Source organism: Vulpes vulpes, chromosome 5 (assembly GCF_048418805.1).
Source record: "Vulpes vulpes isolate BD-2025 chromosome 5, VulVul3, whole genome shotgun sequence".
NCBI lineage: Eukaryota > Metazoa > Chordata > Mammalia > Carnivora > Canidae > Vulpes > Vulpes vulpes.
In genome coordinates this window covers 26,350,248-26,369,452 of record NC_132784.1, presented here as the reverse complement: position 1 = coordinate 26,369,452, position 19,205 = coordinate 26,350,248, and the positions used below count along the sequence as shown (strand labels likewise).

At 35.8% G+C, this 19,205-nt stretch overlaps 1 protein-coding gene across 39 annotated transcripts in view; it reads left to right on the top strand.

The window, feature by feature from the left end:
- The window catches only part of GTDC1 (glycosyltransferase like domain containing 1), a 428,467-nt gene that overhangs the window by 19,949 nt on the left and 389,313 nt on the right, over positions 1 to 19,205 (top strand). The window contains exon 1 of one of the 39 annotated variants that reach the window (XM_072757663.1): positions 1,230 to 1,311. The exons of 35 other annotated variants lie outside the window; for them this stretch is intronic. The gene's annotated coding sequence lies outside the window, so the exon portion shown is untranslated. Of the gene's footprint in view, positions 1 to 1,229; positions 1,312 to 19,205 lie in introns of those variants that run through there. 3 more of the 39 variants (XM_072757685.1, XR_012001509.1, XM_072757674.1) reach the window with 3 other exon arrangements.

Here is a 19,205-nt window from a genome sequence, read left to right as displayed (position 1 = left end):
TGGTTAACTGAATATTTTTCCACTTGAATTTAGCGCTATTAGAAATTTAATATATGTGTTTTATTTATTTTATTTATTTATTTATTTTTGCATGACTGATGCAAGGTTTGACATTTTCACTCAATAAAAACTGGAAAAAAACCTTAAAAAAAAAAAAGTGCTCTCCAGTACACCTGACACCACGTTATTCCTTGACTAGCTGGCTTGGGAGCCTTTGCACTTACTTTTCCCTCTTCCTGGAATTCTCCTCTTCCCCGGATAACTTAGCTTTTCCCCTAATCCTCCTTGGATCTTTACTGAAATGTTACATCCCTAAGTAAGACCTTCTTTGACCATCTTATTTAAAATGTCTCTCATCCCCCAATTGTTTTATTTTTCTGGTTAGCACTTTCCCAATCTATCTTATCTATTACTTTTACTTTTTTATGGTCAGTATTCCTTGTCAGAATGAAAGGTTGATGAGGGCTGGGGATGCGGTTTTGTTTTACTACTTTATCACCACACTCAGAATTATTCCTGGCACATAGTTGGTACTTAACGTATAATTGCATGAAGGAAAGACAATAAGAGACTTGCTTTATAGAGGTTAAACTGGAGTAAAACTAGATGATGTTAATCCCAAATGTCTAACTGCTACTTCTTTTAAATTTTTAAACCAAATGTATTTGGGGTATAATTTACGTAGAATAAAAGGTAGTTATTTTCAACGTACAGGTCAATGAGTTTTGACAAACATAACCTTGTAACTACTACAGTAAGGTACAGAACATTCCTGTCACTTCAAAAAGTTCCCATGTGTGCCTTTGCAGTCACTTCTCCCTCCTTTATTGTCATTTCTGGGCAAATATTGATTTGACTTTTGTCACTGTGAATTAGTGACACATACATAGAAGCACACGTTAGGCATTCTTTTCAGCATGAGCTTTTTGAGGCTTATCATGGTATTGTATATCTTAGTAATTCTGTCTCACTGCAGAGTCGTGGGCATTGTGTAAATGTGCCACAGTTGATCTGTATTACATGGACACTTGGGGTGTTCAAGGTTTTGCCTGTAAGGAACGACACTGCCATGAATGTTCACGTACACATATTTGTGTACATACGCTTTAATTCTTTCTTGGTTAAGTAACCCAGGAGTGGAATTCTAGTGTCATGTGCTCAAGTGTGTGTTGAACTTTGTAAGAAAACTGCCAAACTGTTTTCTAAGCGATTGCACCGTATTCCCCAGTAGGGTATAGCAGTGCTTGCCTCGCATTCCGGCCAGCAGGCCAGCACTTGATCTCATTCTTTTAAGTTCAGACGTTCTCCTGAGTGAGTAGTTTTATCTCATTGTGGTTTTAATTTTCATTTCTCTGATTACTAATGATGTTGATCTTTTTACTTACTTATTGGCCATTTGTTTATCTTTTGTGAAGTGTCTGTTCAGATCTTTTGCCCATTAAAAAAAAACTGGGATTGTTTTTCGTATCATTTAGAGTTTCTAACATATCTGGATACGAGTTCTTTATCAGATATATTTTCTCTTGGTTCTTGCTCTTTTCTTTCATTGATAATTTCTTTTGAAGAGCAGAGGTAAATTAAATTTTGAATTAATCTGGCTTATCAATATGTATATTTTTTTGGTCTATGCTTTTTTTCTCTTTCCCTTCCATTCCTCCTTTCCCTCCTCTTCTTCCGTTTCTAGTTCTCTGACTAAAAATCTTTAGTTAACTCCAGGTTGTGAATATTTTCTCCTGTGTTTTCTTCTAAAAGTTTTATAGTTTTAGCTTTTATATTGGGTCTCTGGTCCATTTGGAGTTAATTTTTGTGTAGAGTGTGAGGTAAATATCAAGGTTTATTTTTTTCCTTTTCTAGTTGTTCAAAGACCATTTGTTGAAAAAACTGTCTTTTCTTCTTTGAGTTATCTTGAAAACTTTTGTTAAAAATCAAATAATCATATAAAACATATGGATCTTTTCTTAGACTGTTATATTGATCTATATATGTCTATACTGCCAACACAACTGTTTTATACTGTCTGGATATCAGTGGTGTAAATTCTTTCACTCTGTTCTTTTTTGAAATTGTTTGGATCCTCCAAGTTCTTTCCATTTCTTTATTGATTATAGAATTAGTTTGTACGTTTCTGCAAAACACTTCTGAAATTTTGATTGGCATTGAATTAAATAGAGCAATTTGGGGAAGATGAATTTTTAAACAGTACTGAGTTATTTCAACCCTAGGCATGATATATTTTCACTTTTTAACTTACTCTTCAATTTCTCTCAGCGGTATTTTGTAGTATTATTTGTGCTAGTCTTTGATGTCTTTTGTTACATTTATCCTAAGTGAATAGGATATGAATTATATTTTTGGATACTATTGAAAATGCAGTTAAATTTTACAGTTGGTCATTGTTAATATGTAGAAATACAACTGATTATGTTGAATCTGTATCCTGGTACCTTATTCATTCGTTAATTTTTCTGACTTCTGTGTGTGGCTTCTTCAGGTTACTCTTTGTAAATGATTGCATTAATTGCAAATAAAGAGAGTTTTACATCTTTCTTTCCAAACTTTTTGTCTTGTATTTCTTTTTTAATGCACTGACTAGGACTTACAGTGCAGCGTTAAATAGAAGTGGTGAGAGTAAGTATTCCTACCCTGTTCCTGGACATAGAAGGCATTCAGAATTTCACTATTGTGTATGACGTTAACTGCAAATTTCTTTATAAATGCCATATATCAGATAGAGCAAGTTCCCTTTTATTTTTAATATAGTGACAGCTTTTATTATATATGAGTGTTAAATTTTGTCATATGATTTTTCTGTATCTAAGAAAGAATCACTCGGTTTTCTTTTTAACTTTATTAATTTTATACATTGCATGATTGGATTTTAGCCTTTGCATTTCAAAGCCCCATTTGGTTATGGTGCATTACATGATCCTTTTAATATCATGGTGAATTTTATTTTGAAATTTTTTAATGATTTGAAAATCTTTAATGAGGGATATCATTTTTTTTGAGGGAGTGTTACGGACCGAATATTTGTGTCTCCCTAAAACTTATGTTTTGAAGCCCTAACTCCCAAAGTGATAGTATTTGGAGGTGGGGCCTATGGAAAGCAGTTAGGTTTGGAAGAGGTCATGGGAGTGAGGCCCCCCGAATGGAATTAGTGTCCTTATAAGAAGAGGAAGAGACCAGAGCTTGCTTGCTCACTCTGCATGGGGACAGGTGAGGACACAGCAAGAAGGCATCTTTGTATGAGCCAAGAAGGAGGTCTTCAATGGAAAACCAACTAGGCCAGCACCTTGATCTTGGAATTCCCTGCCTGTAGAACTATGAGAAATAAATTCCTGTTGTTGAGCCACTCATTCTGTGATATTTTATTATGGTAGCCCAAGCTGATGGCACAATGTAGTGTTTTTGTCAGATTTTGGTATCAAGGTAATGGTCACCTTATTAGAAAAATCATTTGAAAAATCCAGCACCCTCATATTAAACTAGGAATAAAAGGAAATTTCCTCAATATGATAAAAGGCACCTATGTAAAAACAGAGCAATGTAATGGTGAAAGAGTGAGTGATTTTCTCCAAGATCAGGAACAAGGCAAGAATATTGCTGTCACTAATTCTATTCAGTATTATACTCAAGGTTCTAGTTAAGACAGTTAGGTGAGAGAAAAGAAGCACAAGCATCCAGATTGGATGTAGATAACAGGTTTTTTATAGAAAGTTCTAAGAACTCCATTAAAATCTATTACAATTAATAAATGATCAGCTAATTGCAAGGTATAAGAGCAGTATACAGAAATCAATTGTATTTTTATACACCAACAACAATATAAAAGTGAAATTTAGAAAACAAGTTCATTTATAATAGCAACAAAAAATCAAACAGGAGCAAATTTAACAAAACCAGTAGAAAAATTTTCCAAAACCTACCAAAATTGTTGGAAGATATTATGTAAATAGAAAGTGCGTGTTTGTGTATCAGAGGTCTTAATATTGTGAGGTTGGCAATAGTCTACCAAATGATCTATATATATTCAAGGCAAGCTCTATCAAAATCCTAGCTGCCTTTTTTTTTAAATGAAAAACTGATCCTAAAATTTATATGGAAATTCAAGGTACCTAAGATAGTAAAACCAATTTTGAAAAAGAACAAAAGTGACGACCTCTCCTAATTTTAAAACTTACTACAGAGCTAAAGTTATCAATGCAGTGTGATGCTGGTATAATGAGAGACATAAAGATTAGTTTAATAGAATTGAAGAGTCCAGAAATAGAAATATGATCTGTTGATTTTGACAAGGGCACCTACATAATTTAATAGTGAAAGACTAGTCTTTTCAACAAATGGTGCTGGGACAACTGTGTATCCATAGCAAAAGAACAAAGTTGGACCCTTTCCTTAACCATGCATTAAAACTTATGCCAAACGAGTTATAGACCTAATGTAAGAACTAAAAGTATGAAACTTAGAAGAACATGTAAGAGTCAATTTTCATGTCCTTGGGTTAATAAGCAGAGCCTACTTAGAAAACATCACAAGCACAAGTGACAAAAGAAAAAAATAGATAAATTGGACTTCATCAATATTGAAAACTTATACTTCAAAAGACACCATCAAGACAGGGAAAAGCCAGCCCACCAACTGGGAGAAAATATTTGCAAATCATACCTCTGGTAAAGGACTTGTATCCACAATATATAAAGGATTCTTAAAATTCAAAAAGACATTTGTCAAAAAACTGAGTTAAAAATGTCAAAGCATCTGAATAGACACATTTTGGGGGAAATATGAAATGTGTCTATTTGTCCCATTTGTTATTTACTTCTTTGTTCTTTTGGATTAGTTAAGTATTTTAGTGTTTATTTTTATATCACCTTTTGAGTTATAAGTTATATATATCCTTGTATAATTTTTTCCACTTAGTGGTTCCTACAGGATTTATAATAACATCTTATCCCAGTCTATATTCAATCATGTTATATCACTCTACATATCATTGAAGAACTTTATAATAATCTAGTATTTCTTCCCTCATCCTTTGTAGTATTGTATATTTTACGTCTGTATATTCTGTAAAACATCAATTTTTTTTACAATTTATTATTTTTTTATTGGAGTTCAATTTGCCAACATATAACATAACACCCAGTGCTCATCCCATCAAGTGCCCTCCTCAGTGCCTGTCACCCAGTCACCCCCACCCCCCGCCCACCTCCCTTTCCACTTTCCCAGAGTTAGGAGTCTCTCATGTTCTGTCTCCCTCTCTGATATTTCCCATTCATTTTCCTCTCCTTTCCCCTTTATTCCCTTTCACTATTTTTTATATTCCCCAAATGAATGAGACCATATAATGTTTGTCCTTCTCTGATTGACTTATTTCACTCAGCATAATACCCTCCAGTTCCATCCACGTCGAAGCAAATGGTGGGTATTTGTCGTTTCTAACGGCTGAGTAATATTCCATTATATACATGGACCACATCTTCTTTATCCATTCATCTTTCGAGTAAAACATCATCATTAAATGTTTTTTTCTTTAAACAATTTTGAGTAATTAACAAATGTGAAAAAAGTCTGTGAAGTTGCCCTGCATATACCTTTCTTGTGGTTTTCATCCCTTCGTGTAGATCTTTACTTTCATATATTTTAGTTTTTCTTCAGTTTGATGAACTTCTTTAATGTTTCTTACAGGGGCACCTGGGTGGCTCAGTGGATGAGTGTCTGCCTTTGGCTCAGGTTGTGATCCTGAGGTCCTGGGATCGAGTCCTGCTTTGGGCTCCCTGCGGGGAGCTTGTTTCTCCCTCTGCCTATGTCTCTGCCTCTTTCTCTGTGTCTCTCATAAATAAATAAATAAATAAACAAATAAACAAATAAATAAATCCTTAAAAAAAGTTTTGGGTTTTTAAAAATATTTATTTATTTATTTATTTATTTATTTATTTATTTATTTATTAATGAGAAACACACACGGGGGTGGGGGGCAGAGGGAGAAGCAGGCTCCATGCAGGGAGCCCGACGTGGGACTTGATCCCGGGTCCCCAGGATCAAGCCCTGGACTGAAGGCGTTGGTAAACCACTGAGCCCTCGGGGCATTTCTTACAGTAAATAAATTCTCATATTTTATTTGAAAATGTTTCTTTAGCTTTTATTTTTCAATTGTACCCTGACAGTTTCTTTTCCCCTTCAATTTTTTCCCCTCTTTAAAAGATATCTTCCCATTGTCTTCTGGCTTACACTCCCACCCCCCTTTTCTTTGGATGAGAAGTCAGTGGGGTTCCTTATCATTTTGTCCAGTGAGTTAGTATGATATGTCTCGATGTAGTCTTTAAAAATACGCATCCTGTTCAAGGTTTATTGAGTTTCTTGGATCTTTATGTAGGGTTATGGTTTTCCTCAAATTTGAAAACTTGTAGGCTTTATTTTTTCAAAAATTTTTTCTTCTCTCTTTTGGGGATTTTAGTTATATATATGATTGATGACTAGATATTATTTTATAGGTCACCAATGCTCAACGCCTTTTTTTTTTTTGTCTTTCCGCCCATTCCCTTCTTTCTCAGAGAGTTTTTATTGTTATGCCTTCAAGTTAAAGGATTTTCTCTTCTATGTTGTCACAAAACCATCTAGTGAATTTTTTTAAGACTTTTTGATTTAATTTCTGGAAGTTTTGCTTTTTAAAATAGCTTTCATTTCTTTCATCATCGTCTTACACATAAATTCTCCAAAACATTTATGAGTAGTGTTTTAATATACTCGCTCTTTTAAAGTCCTAGTATGCTCATTCCATTATTTCTGCCATTTCTGTATCATTTCCTATTGTTTGGTCTTGGTTGAATCACATTTTTCTTCTTCACATATGTGGTAAGCTTTTGTTGGTTGATGGGCATTGTGAATGTTGCATTGTTCAGTGTCTTGATTTTATTGCCTTCAAAAAAATGTATTAATTTTGGCAGGCAGTTTTAAATTCTTTGTGAATCAGCTTGATTTTCTTGAGGCTGGTTTTTATGCTTTGTAGGATTGTTCTTGAGTAGCCTTTACTCTAGAGCTAATTTAATCCTATTACTAATGTGTGACCCTTTTTCATGCTTTGCTGAATACCATGTGTGTTCAATGAAGTCTCTCTGCTCTTCTGTTGTAATCTTGAATGTCTCCTAGGCCTGTGTGACCTTTGGCTAGTGTTCACATGATGACTTTCTCATCTTTGTTCTTCAACTAGCCTCATGAAGTCTTATAATATTCATTGGAAATGTGCTTATGGGATCCCTATATAGATTGGTTTTTTTTTTTTTTTTTTTTTTTTTTTCTGTATTGCTCCTTTCTCTTATTCACTGTATCCTTACAAATTCCGGTTACCTCAGCCTTCCTGAGACTCTAAAATCTGTTTCCTCAACTCAGCTGGATCACTATGCGCTTTTTATCTCTTCGCACTGTGGTCCATAGAATGCTTCTAGGTAGAAGCCCTGTGGTTAACCATAGGGTTCCCTTGTTGGTTTCCCTTCATCAGGGATCACGGTTCTGTACTGTCATACAGTACAGAAAAAACTGTCTGAAAACAGTTTTTTAAATATATTTTGTACAGTTTTCAGGTTGATTATAGTGGGAAGGGGGATGTCTAGTGCCAGTTATTCCATCATAGCCAGTATTGGAAATATCCTGTTATTCCCTTTTCATACTGAAAGTTTCAGAAAAAGTAAGTTTTTGAGTATATTTTAAAGAAGATTTTTATTTGTATGTGTATCCTGGTATAAAAAATAGCTGAACATTGTTCAGCCAGGCTTTTCTTTTTTATCGTTTCTTTTCTCTTTCTTTCTTCAGCCTTTCTTGATGTCTTTTTAAAATTGTGTCATGCAAACTTCTACAGCTTTGGCCTATTGAAGATGCCCTGCTTCTAGTTTTCCTTATTTCTGTTTTATTTCCCCAGTATTTTGTTCATGTTGAGACCATTTTCAGTTTTCAGTGACTGTCTTCTTTGAAACTATTATTATTTGATTATCCTTGTTACAAAAGGAAGTTTTAAAATTTAATCCTGGCACTTAAGAGCCTTTCTAGTTAGGGTTTAGTCTGCTAGTCTACCCTCGTTTTCTATCTTTTTACACCCAACACATGCACCAATATTTAGGTTAACATTCCTATACTGATGTGCTCTCTCTTTTTCTTTGATAATACTGTTTCCTTTGCTGAAACCCCATTTTCACCTGTCCCTGTCGAAATCCCAATCATTCTTCAAAGTCTCTCGTTTCTTTATGGTGATGCTTTTCTTACTTGAATGTTACAGCCCCTTTGAATATTTGTCAAGTAGTCCTTACTAAATTGTAAGCTCACTGAATGCTTCACTTATCTTTTGATTCTCCTATAGTGCCTTGCCAGCCTACAACCTGGCACACAGTTGATGTTCTGTAACTGTTTATTGAATATATATGCGAACTGTTTTTTTTTTTAGTAATAGGAAGCCTTTAGGATATCTTGAAGTAGATCTCCAGTGTGGCCTGTTGAGTGAATAAGCATATGTGTAAGAGCAGTCTAACTATTGCAGGCATCGTTTTGCATGACAGCAGCTCTAGAGCAGGGAATAGATAGAAAAAAGGGTCCATTTATTTGATCTCAGTAGTGTTCACCCGATAAAGACAGGATGGCTGTGGGCAATCTGAGGTGATCTACTAACTCATTCTCAGATATAATCCAAGATCTTTCTATTTTTGTTTAACTCTTAGGAAAATTCTCTAGTTTAACTTGTTTTGGTCAAAATTTTTTTATTTTATTTTTGGTCAACATATCTTCTAGGGAGGGACAGGAAACTATTTATGAGGGCATGGGTGAATACAGGTAAGCCCTCAATGACTTGTATATACATGGTAGAGGCACAGCTATTTTCTGTATTCTATGACTAAGTGTGGAGATGCGTGACATGGAAGAAGAGAGAAGGAGCCGTGTTTGGTTGTCCTTTTAGGTTCTCAGAGATCTGTATCTAGGAATAGATTGGGGAGGACTGAATGCACCACTTTCACTGACTGAGCAGTCTATTTTCAGATAGTCCTTCAGATAAGAGAAAGTTGTCATCGGTTCATTTTGTACACTCTTCCATTTATTTATAACCACTGTCAATTTGCTGAGGTCATCCCTTCGAAAACCATTTTCTTGAGGACCATGATGTGCTGGGGACTTGTGCCGGCACTGAAAAGAGAAGAAAGACATACCTCCTGGGGAAGTGGTGATGATCTTAGGAAATCTTGATTAGTCATTTGAGGCCACAGTTTAAAGAACCTGACATTTAATACTTTTATTTATCAAAAAGCGTGTGGGCATTGGTAGTGGATGTAGTTTTAAAACAGCCTTTCAGAGCAACATTTCTAGTCTGATACTGTGATAAGAGAGATGGTTTAATTGCTTCTTCAACTTCAGGTAGTGATATTTGCATCTTTGAACATACTGGTTAGGAAGTAATTACCAGCAAGGAAATCTATAGTCTGTTAATTTTCTTAGAGATATGTATTTTTTGTTATGTTGCACAGTTGTGGTGTTTTGTTTAATGGTAACTGAAATATATAAAAGATGATTTGTTGGGAGATTTTTTAATAAAGATTAAAACATTGGCATCACAATTGGCTAAAAAAAAAAAAAAGAGTTTCTTTATTTCTTTCCTTTTTCCAGCGTACTGACCTTTTGTAAACAGATGGTCAGATTAAAAGTTAGCTAAACGAAAGTGCTTTAGAGCAAAAGTTTATAGATATTTGGAAAAGGAAATACAGTTAGCACATAAAAAATTCTTTGGGCCTCTTACTCAGAAAGTTTCATTGACTGTCCTCCTTAGCTGATGTTACCCTATTATCAGTGGTTGGGACAAGACACTTTTCCTGGCTTATTGTATTCTTTTACTTTAACCTTAATCCACACTCTGGTTTTCTCCCCCCACCCACAGGTCCCCTAGCAGATCCCCACTCACATGTGTTTAGTATAAGCTCTTGGATTGGTATTTGTCTTGGATAAATACAGAGTGGTTTTTATATTGTAGGTAGGTTCGAACCTTGAGTTTTCTTTTTTCACTTGCAGTTTTTAGATTAGATGTGCTGTGGCATGTATTTCCAGCTGATTACTTCTAAACATAGTTTGTTCACATCTAAGTTATCTCTCTAGGTAACAGACACCGGGATTGTCTCCAGTACCACTCAAACAGTGCTGTGATAAATACCCTGGAACAGGTTCAGTGTGGACTTACGTAGAAGTTCTTTCAGGGCATACATGTAGGAGTGGGATTGTAGGGTCAGATGGTAGGGGCTTACCTCAGCCTTTTCCCCATTCATTCATTTTTCTCTTTTTTGATAGAATCTTTGTATCCTTTGACCATTTTGTATCATTTGACCAATTAATTACAGGCAGTTTTTTAAAACTTTTTTATTGTGGTAAAATACACATAGCAAAATTTACTATTTTAACCATTTTTCAGTGGCATTAATACATTCGCATTGTTGTGTAACCATCACTACCATCTGTCTCCAGAACTTTTTTCATTTCCCAAACCAAAACTCTATACCCGTTAAATAGCAACTTCCCATTCCTCCCTCTCCCCAGCCCCGGCAACCACCTTTCTACTTTTTCCTCTATGAATTTGCCTGCTCTAGGGACCTCATATAAATGAAACCACACAGTATTTTTTTTGTGGCTTTTTTTTTTTTTATTTAGTATAATGTCTTCAAGTTTTGTGCATGTTGTAACATGTGTCAGAATTTCCTTCTTTTTTAAGGCCAAGTAATCTACATATACTTTGTTTAAAAAAAAAAAGAAGTTGATTCATCCATCAGTGGACACTTGGGTTGCTTTTACCTTTTAACTATTGTGAATAGTGCTGCTACAAACATGGGTGTCCAAGTACCTGTCAAGCCTCTGCTTTCAATTCTTTTCGGTATATAGTTAGAAATGGAATTGCCTATTCTTAAGGTAATGTCATTTTTATTTTTGGGGAGCTGCCATACTGTCTTCTATAGTGGCTGCGTCATTTTATGTTCCTACCAGCAGTGGCACAGGGTTCCAGTTTCTCTATATTCTCACCAACATATATTTAGATGATTTTTAAAAAGAGAACTTTATATTGTAATAATTGTAATAGCTATCAATAAGTAAGAGCTTTATTGTATGACTAGGTCATATTGTATGTGCTTTACATGTATAAAAACATTTAGTCCCCACGACACCAAATAGTAGAGGTCCTAGGATGATAAAATGGAAAGCTTGAATTTTCAGTTGAGGCATCAGTATTCAACAGATGCTTATGCTTCTATATCCAAAGGAAGTCCTACACTGTATGCAGAATGGTGGAAATTCTGGTTCTGTGGCCTTGGAATGTTTTTACTCACATGGAGTTATCGAAAGGGGGAAGGGTTTCATCAGGCAGATTTTTCTGGAACGTCACTGGAGGGCTCTGTGTTTTAGCCCTGGATCCCACAAGTTAGGGATGTCTGAACTTTCACTAAAGCTTAGTGAGAGAAGTTTCCACTGGAGTATATGGATCTACAGTTGGCGTCACATGAAACTCACGCCTGGGAAAGCTGTGGCAACGGAACTGGGTTTGAAGAAGTAATTGCACTCCTCTCTTTCAGCAGGTCAAAAGTGTGTTTGTGCCCCAGACTAAATATTAACCTGGTGTTATTGTAAAGGGATCCTGCCCAAGAAAGTTTCCTGTCAGGGCAAGAGGATCCCAGCAGTAAAGAGTTGGGGTGTACTCCCAGGGGTCAGAAACTGAGGGGGCATTGGGAGGGAGCTGTGAGTTGGGGGAGAACACTGTCCCAGATTGGAAGATGAGACCCCGTTACCTGATTAGAAGATAATACCCTTGGAAGAATGAGGAAAATTCAGCTTTAAACACCCGCCATAGCCACATAGTTGTAGGCTTTTGTGGCACAGTAGCAGTCAAATAAGAACTGTTGTATATGACTGGCCTCTTTTCCTCTCTCTGACCTTGGCCCTCATGGGCTCTGAAACTTAGGAAGGCAGCAGAAGAGAAAATTCCTTGGTGAGAAGAGAAAGAATTTGTTCCTTCCCTCACTGATGGTAGCCAGGTCTGGGAGGCCTCAGCCTAGTGGAGAACCTAAGATTTAACGTTAAATGTGCTTTGGAGTTTGATTATTATTTGGATATAATCTTTTAATCTTGAAAAATTTCAAATCTACAGAAGTATTAAAACATTTATTAAATTAATAAATGCTTCATAACTTTGACCAGTTCGTGATTTTTGGCTATAAGTATATATGGTATATATACTTTTTTGGCAGGTGGAGTATATAGCTGGACCATTGGGAAAAAAATAATGACACTTTGCCTCTAAATACTTCAGCTTGTTTATCATAAAAATTAAAGTAGTTTCATATGTAATTACAATACTGTTATCACACCCAGGACTTTACCATTGATACCATAATATTATATCATATACTGTCCATATTCAGATTTCTCTAGTTGTCTCTCTGGAATTGTCATTTTAAATTACTGAACTGAGACTTACCATTTAAAGTGACTATATGATTTTGTTACTTATTAGGGACCAGTAAAGTCATGAGGACTACTTGAATTTTCTAGGGCAGAGGTTGCTTTTTGGTAAATAGGTTTAATAGACCAGAAAGAGACAAAAATAAACTTTTTGCATGAGATCCATCATTTCTGCATGGTCAACATGTTGGGTTATATGTATTTTTTTAATACTTTTTTTTTAAGAAAGATTTTATTTATTTTAGAGAGGGAGAGAGTGAGCAAGTGAGTAAGTGTGAATGGGGTGAGGGGCAGAGGGAGAGGGAGAGAGAATCCCAGACAGACTCCACAGGAGCATGGAGCTCCCACGACCCCGAGATCATAACCTGAGCCAATATCAAGAGTCGGCTGCTTAACTGACTGAGCCACCCAGGTGCCTCTGTTGGCTACATTTTAAAAAAGGTGTCTCAATTCAGGGTACTTTCGCATTGTTTTTTTTTTAATATTTATTTATTATTATTTATGATAGACATAGAGAGAAAGAGAGGGAGGCAGAGACACAGCAGAGGGAGAAGCAGGCTCCATTGCCAGGAGCCCGATGCGGGACTGGATCCCGGGACTCCAGGATAGTGCCTTGGGCCAAAGGCAGGCGCTAAACCACTGAGCCACCCAGGGATCCCCTACTTTCGCATCAAGATATTTCGTTCAAGATATTTTTTTGGTGTGGGTAGAAATATTTTTGTACTTTTAAAACTGTAATTGATTTTTTTCTTCACAATCTTAGTACTAAAAGAATTTTGTAACTTTGTAAGTTTGTCCTAGAAAACACACATCTGTTGGGAGCCAATAAAATACCACTGTAAATGTCCCTGTACACGTAGATATGTTAGTGATTTCTGAGTGTTAAACACAATTTATGTCTTCCTTTTTGTTTAGTTTGGTATATTTTGTAAAGATTTAAAAATGAATGATCATTAAAAGGAATTACACTGATAAATGAGATGATTGTAGCTGACCTTTTAAGAGAAACAATTTACTCATTGATCTTCAGTGTTTCTTAGCAACACAAAGTACTCCCACCTTGAACATTTTCATAGCTTTCTTCAAACACAATTTGAAAATGTTTTATGTGACTTGATGGTTGTCCATCTGTCCTGAAGCTCTCACTGCTGCTTCATTACCTAGTGTCCTCATTAAACTTCACATTCATAGAATATATTCTTTCAGCTTAATAACCCACAGTTTGACTTGAGAATCGTTTGCTTGTCAGAATCCTAAAAGGGTCCTGGGAAATAAATTTCTTTTGTGTATGGTGAAGCTAAAAATTATTGAAAATGTGTTATGTTTTCATAATAAAACAAGTATAAAAACATTGTCTTGGGAGCAAGCTATGTTCTTATTGTCCTTAGTTTCTAGGGAAGTAGTTTAATCATTCGTGATAAAGAAATAGCTTGGCTGCATCTTGGCAAGTTGACTTACATTCAGTGTAGAGCATAACTTATGAAAACGCTAGGTTCATAGGGAATGTTGTATTCCTTCATCCTTCATCCATTCAACAAATATTTGTTGAGCACTTACAACATGACAGGCTCAGTGATAGGCCCTGGGGTACAGTGATGAGCGAAAATATGGGGTCTCTGCCCTCCAGGAAAGGATTGTAGTTGTCTAAGAGCATGTAATGGAAGAACCTGATGTGGCCAGATAGGAAAAGCCTTTTCCTAGGCAGTTGTGCCTTGGCTGCTATGAAAAGAGCATTCTAGTAGAGCATGTGCAGTGCCACAGGGCACATTGAGGACCTGCAAAAAGGCTAGGGAAGCTGGAGTTCATAGAGTAAGCACCTGCAAGGTGAGGCTTGTGAGGAAATCGGTTTTGAGAAAGAAAACCGGTAGATGTTTTATAAGGAATATGAAATCAGTCGCCATCTTTATGTTGACTTCTCTGTATCTGTTTTAAGATAATAAACTTTGTTTTCAGATACTGTTTTCAGATATTTGAAGATCCCTTAGAATTCATTTTTTTCCATACGGTGCTTTAATGCCCTAAATAGTATTCTAGTTTCATTGGCCAACTCCTGCTTGAATATAATTAGCTCAGTAGCAGGGCCTCCTCTCTTTTTTCCTTGGAACCAGCTTCATTTTCAGATACCATTAGTTATTGAAGAGTTCTTTGTTATACGAAACCAAAGTTTTGGTTTCTACTCATTGATCCTAGTTCTCTTAGGCAAAAATGAACAAGTCCAGTCCATTTTTAGACTCTTTCATGTATACAAGTTACTGATATACAGCTACAAATGTCTCTTCAGACTTTTCTCCCCAATATTTGAAAAATTTCAAATATATATAAAAGAAGACCAGTAGGATGAAACCCCCTTCCTCCCCTACTTTCCATGTACCCATTGCCCATCTTCAGCAATTATCAACCTGTGTCTCTGTTCGATTGACAGATACTTAATTAATAGTTTCTTTGCACGAGGTGCTGTGCTAGTTGCCAGAACTATAGAGAAAGACTTGACATAGGCTTTAAGGAGTTCATTTTCCACTGGAAAAGAAAATAAGAAAGTAAGTTAAAACAGTATAGCATGATGCATAAAGTCATCTAATTTACAAGAGAATTATGCCATTATAAAGAAATAATGATAGAAATGCACCTTACCCTGCTGATACATGGATAATTAGGGGAGGGGGGTGGTATTATTTTACAAATTTAGGCTGTGGAAACACTTTCAGGGAGTCATGGAAAAGGGAGCAATGGAAGTCAAAGTTCATCAAACATTAGTAAAATCACTAAAACAGAAACCCTCTTTGGTATGTAAAATCCTGTGTCTATATATATATGTAGGTAGGTATTTGGGGGGAGAGGATTCTTTACATGAGACTCTCACAGAGTTCTCTGATACCAAATGAGGCCATTGTATAGTTTTTGTAGTGGAATTGGATTTTGTAGTAGTTAAGTATTTCTTAAATGGCCATCAGCTCAAACACTTTCTAAGGGTTAGAAAGCCAAAGAGACTCCAGATATTCAGTCAAATCAACTATAAGTAGTCCTTGTTATTGCACATAGTTAGAAAAGTAATATTTGCACTCTTCTTACATCTTAGAAATCTAATGTTTACATGTATGTGTTGATTATGTATCTTAAAACATGAAATAATTGGCTTTATTACTATATCCAGAGGTCAGGGATTCAGTATCTGGAGAGACAGATAACATACTCCGAGTAAAACACTGCCTTGTTCTCTAGATATCTTCAGGGTCCTCCCGTAATCTAGTTTGAACCGCGTGCTATGACAGAGGGAAGAAGACTTAAGTGATAAGAGTTTTCTTCAAATGTGTTCTTAACCTGTTGAGCCTTACCAAAGATGCATCGTTCGTATTGATCTTGATACTTCTCTAGATATGCCCTGCCTGAATTTTTAGACCTATGTAAAGTCTCTCAGTACAAGTGCGTGAGATATATGTGCACATACTCTAATGCAGAAGTACAGTTTCCTTTTATAGCTTTTCCATCTGAGGAAACAGGTACTATTTACAGTATATACTAGACAAATTAGAAGCAGGTGCTTCCCACTGTCTCTAATCTTTGTAGCCATTCTTTCAGTTTGTACTTGCTTGCATCTATACTACATGCATCTCTATGAGTTTTTTCCTTCCTTGTGTTCTGGGGTAGATATGTGACAAAAAGCTGTAGCTTTTTAAAATTCATTCATAATGTCACGTTGTGCTTGAGGATTAGTCGATTATTTGATCACTCCTTTTATGTATCATTTGCTTGTTCGTTTCTTCTCCTATTTACTATTCAAGAACTATATATGTAGTCTAGTCTGGCAAAAATGATCAACTCTGATTAATTTTTGTAAAATATATTGGAGCTTTCATTCATACGTAGCTTTGTGGTACATTTTGTTCATGTATATGATGATTTGTTATGTTTGAGTGTTCCTGAAATGGAATTACTTGAAAATTTGTGCAAATTATCTTTAAAAATGAAATAAGATGACAAGGTTTATCCTTTCGAATTGATAGGATTTAACTGTTATTAAAATCATATTATTCTCCATAAAATCAGATTTATAAAAGTCTTATGTGTGTTTCAGTTATATAATTTAAATAAGTCATCTCTCCCTTTAGACATGTCCCAGCTTATTGAACATTTTTATGTGATTTCCATAGTGAGCATATGAGTAAGATAGGTGACTATATAAATTATCTGGGATAAATTCTGTGAATAGTATTGAAAATTTATTTCAGAATTCTGTATCACTATTATTATTTTTAATGCTTCTGTTTGTAGTATATAGTGTATTGACAAAATAGTAGATAAAATGCATAGTTTCATCCTTCAAAGAGTTTACATTCTAATAAGGGAGAAAGACTTGTGTATAAATAACTTGAAAGGAGTACCTGGTATAAAAAAGGCAGAAATAAAAACCAGAAAAAAATTATTTCATATTAAGTATTTCTTAAAGGATGTAATACTTGCGCTGGGCCTTAAGTAACTGGTAGAAAATTGGCAGGGGGGAGTTTTGGGAAAAGGCCATTTCAGACTGAGTACATAACATGAAAAAGGCAGAGCAGTAGTAACACAGTATATCATTGAAGAGTCCCTAGTGGTCTTGCATAAGGGCAGAGGGGGAGCATGTGGCTATTAGACTAGAAAAATTGGTTTTGACTGTCTTGTAAGGGTATGTAGATCTTGTTTGTTAGGCAGTAGACAGCCCTCGAAGATTATAGAACATCTCTTATGTATCAGAACTGAACAGGTCTTGCGATTTATTTGTAACAACTCTTGTTTAGTAGATATTACAACCCTCTTTTTCTTTAAATTTTATTTTTAAGTAATCTCTTCACCCAATGTGGGGCTCAAACTCACCACCCCAAGATCAAGAGTCACATGCTTTACTGACTGAGCCAGCCAGTCAACCCTTATTTTATTTTATTATTTTATTTTTATTTTTTAAATTTTATTTATTTATTCACGAGAGACACACAGAGAGCGAGGCAGAAACACAGGCAGAGAGAGAAGCAGGCTCCATGCAGGGAACCTGACGTGGGACTCGATCCCGGGACTCCAGGATCACGGCCTGGGCTGAAGGCGGTGCTAAGCCTCTGAGCCCCCTGAGCTGCCCCAACCCTTATTTTAAAGAGGAGAAATACTGAGGCTCAGAGGAGTTAAGTGACTTACCCAAGGTCTCCTGACAAGTTAGTTGTCAGAGCTAGGATTCAAGCCAGCTCTTTGAATCTGCATGCTTCGTCTCTTAAGTGGAAGAATGAAACAATCAGGCTAAATCATAGGGATGTTATCGAAGCAATTGGTTTCTTGGATTAAGGAGTAATATTATAGAGGTATGATGGCTGATTCAGATAAGTATAATATGAAATTTGAATTTGGGTTGGTGACAGTAGGTTTGAAAAGGGGCTTTTGTGTGAGATTAAATGGTAGAATCATTGAATCTGGGTAAGTAAGAATGTGTGCATTTAGGAGGTACTGGGAGTTGCCTGTGAGAAATAGCGAAAAATAAAATGAGAGGGCCAGAGAATATACAATTATGTAAGTCAAAACAAGAAAGTTTCAAAGATGGGATGATGAATATTATTAAATACTATGGAGATTTGAAGGTATATGAAGAGCAAGTAAACCTTCATTTGGTGTTTGGTGACCACTGGAAACTCTTTGGAGTTGACTTTAGGAGACTTGTATGATTAGAAACCAAATAATGAGGGAATGAATTTGAAGAAAAGGAAGGAGTCAGAGATGTAGACACCTTAAAAAATGTTAGTGGAAAAAGTGGAAATGATAACTCAAAGGATATTTATTTATTAGGTTTTATTTATTTATTCATGAGACACACACACACACACACACGCACACACACACACACGCACACACACACACACACACAGAGGCAGAGACACAGGCAGAGGGAGAAGCAGGCTCCCTGCAGGAAGCCTGATGTGGGACTCCATCCTGCGTCTCCAGGATAACGCCCTGGGTTGAAGGCAGTGCTAAACTGCTGAGCCACCCAGGCTACCAAATCGAAGGATTAAGGCCAAGCATTTTAATGGTTGGAAATAGAGGGATTTGTCAAAGCTACAAAGGTATTAGTCATAAGAAAGAAGTTGAAGATTTTAGGGAGGGAATAATTGGTGATTTGCAGTCTGAAAGGAGATAGGGGTATTTAATACAAATTTATGGGCTAAACTGAGACAAAAAGGAGCTCTTCTTGTGAATTGGGAGGGAGAGAAAAAAAAGTTTTTTCTACTTATAAATGAGTTACCTACTTATAATTTACAGGAGGAGCTTAGTGGCTCATGTTAAATGATCTATTGAAAGTTTACTGAAGGAAAAGAGGGATCATCTGCTAAGTGTTAATAGGTTTTGAGAACTTTGAAAGGGAAAAGACCTGGAACAACTGTAATGGTCAGAGAATAAGACAGAATGAGCGTTCCAAAGCAAGAATTTCTAACCTAGAGCCATACATTTTTATTGGCACCAACTGATAGGTGTCTTTTATTTTCCTCATCAGTGTTTAATAGTCTGATAGTCAAAATGGAGATGTACGTGGTGAATTTAGTCAATATTAGGAATTGGCAGTTGAGCCAAGGAAGGTTAAGTGAGTGGCTATTTCTTGGTTAGAAATGAGAGCATAATTGATATTTTAAATCCTTACTTCTTTATGAAAGCCTTGCACATTTGATACAAATGTATATTTTTAATAACGATTGAACAGATTAAACAGTATTACTACGTCTAATGTT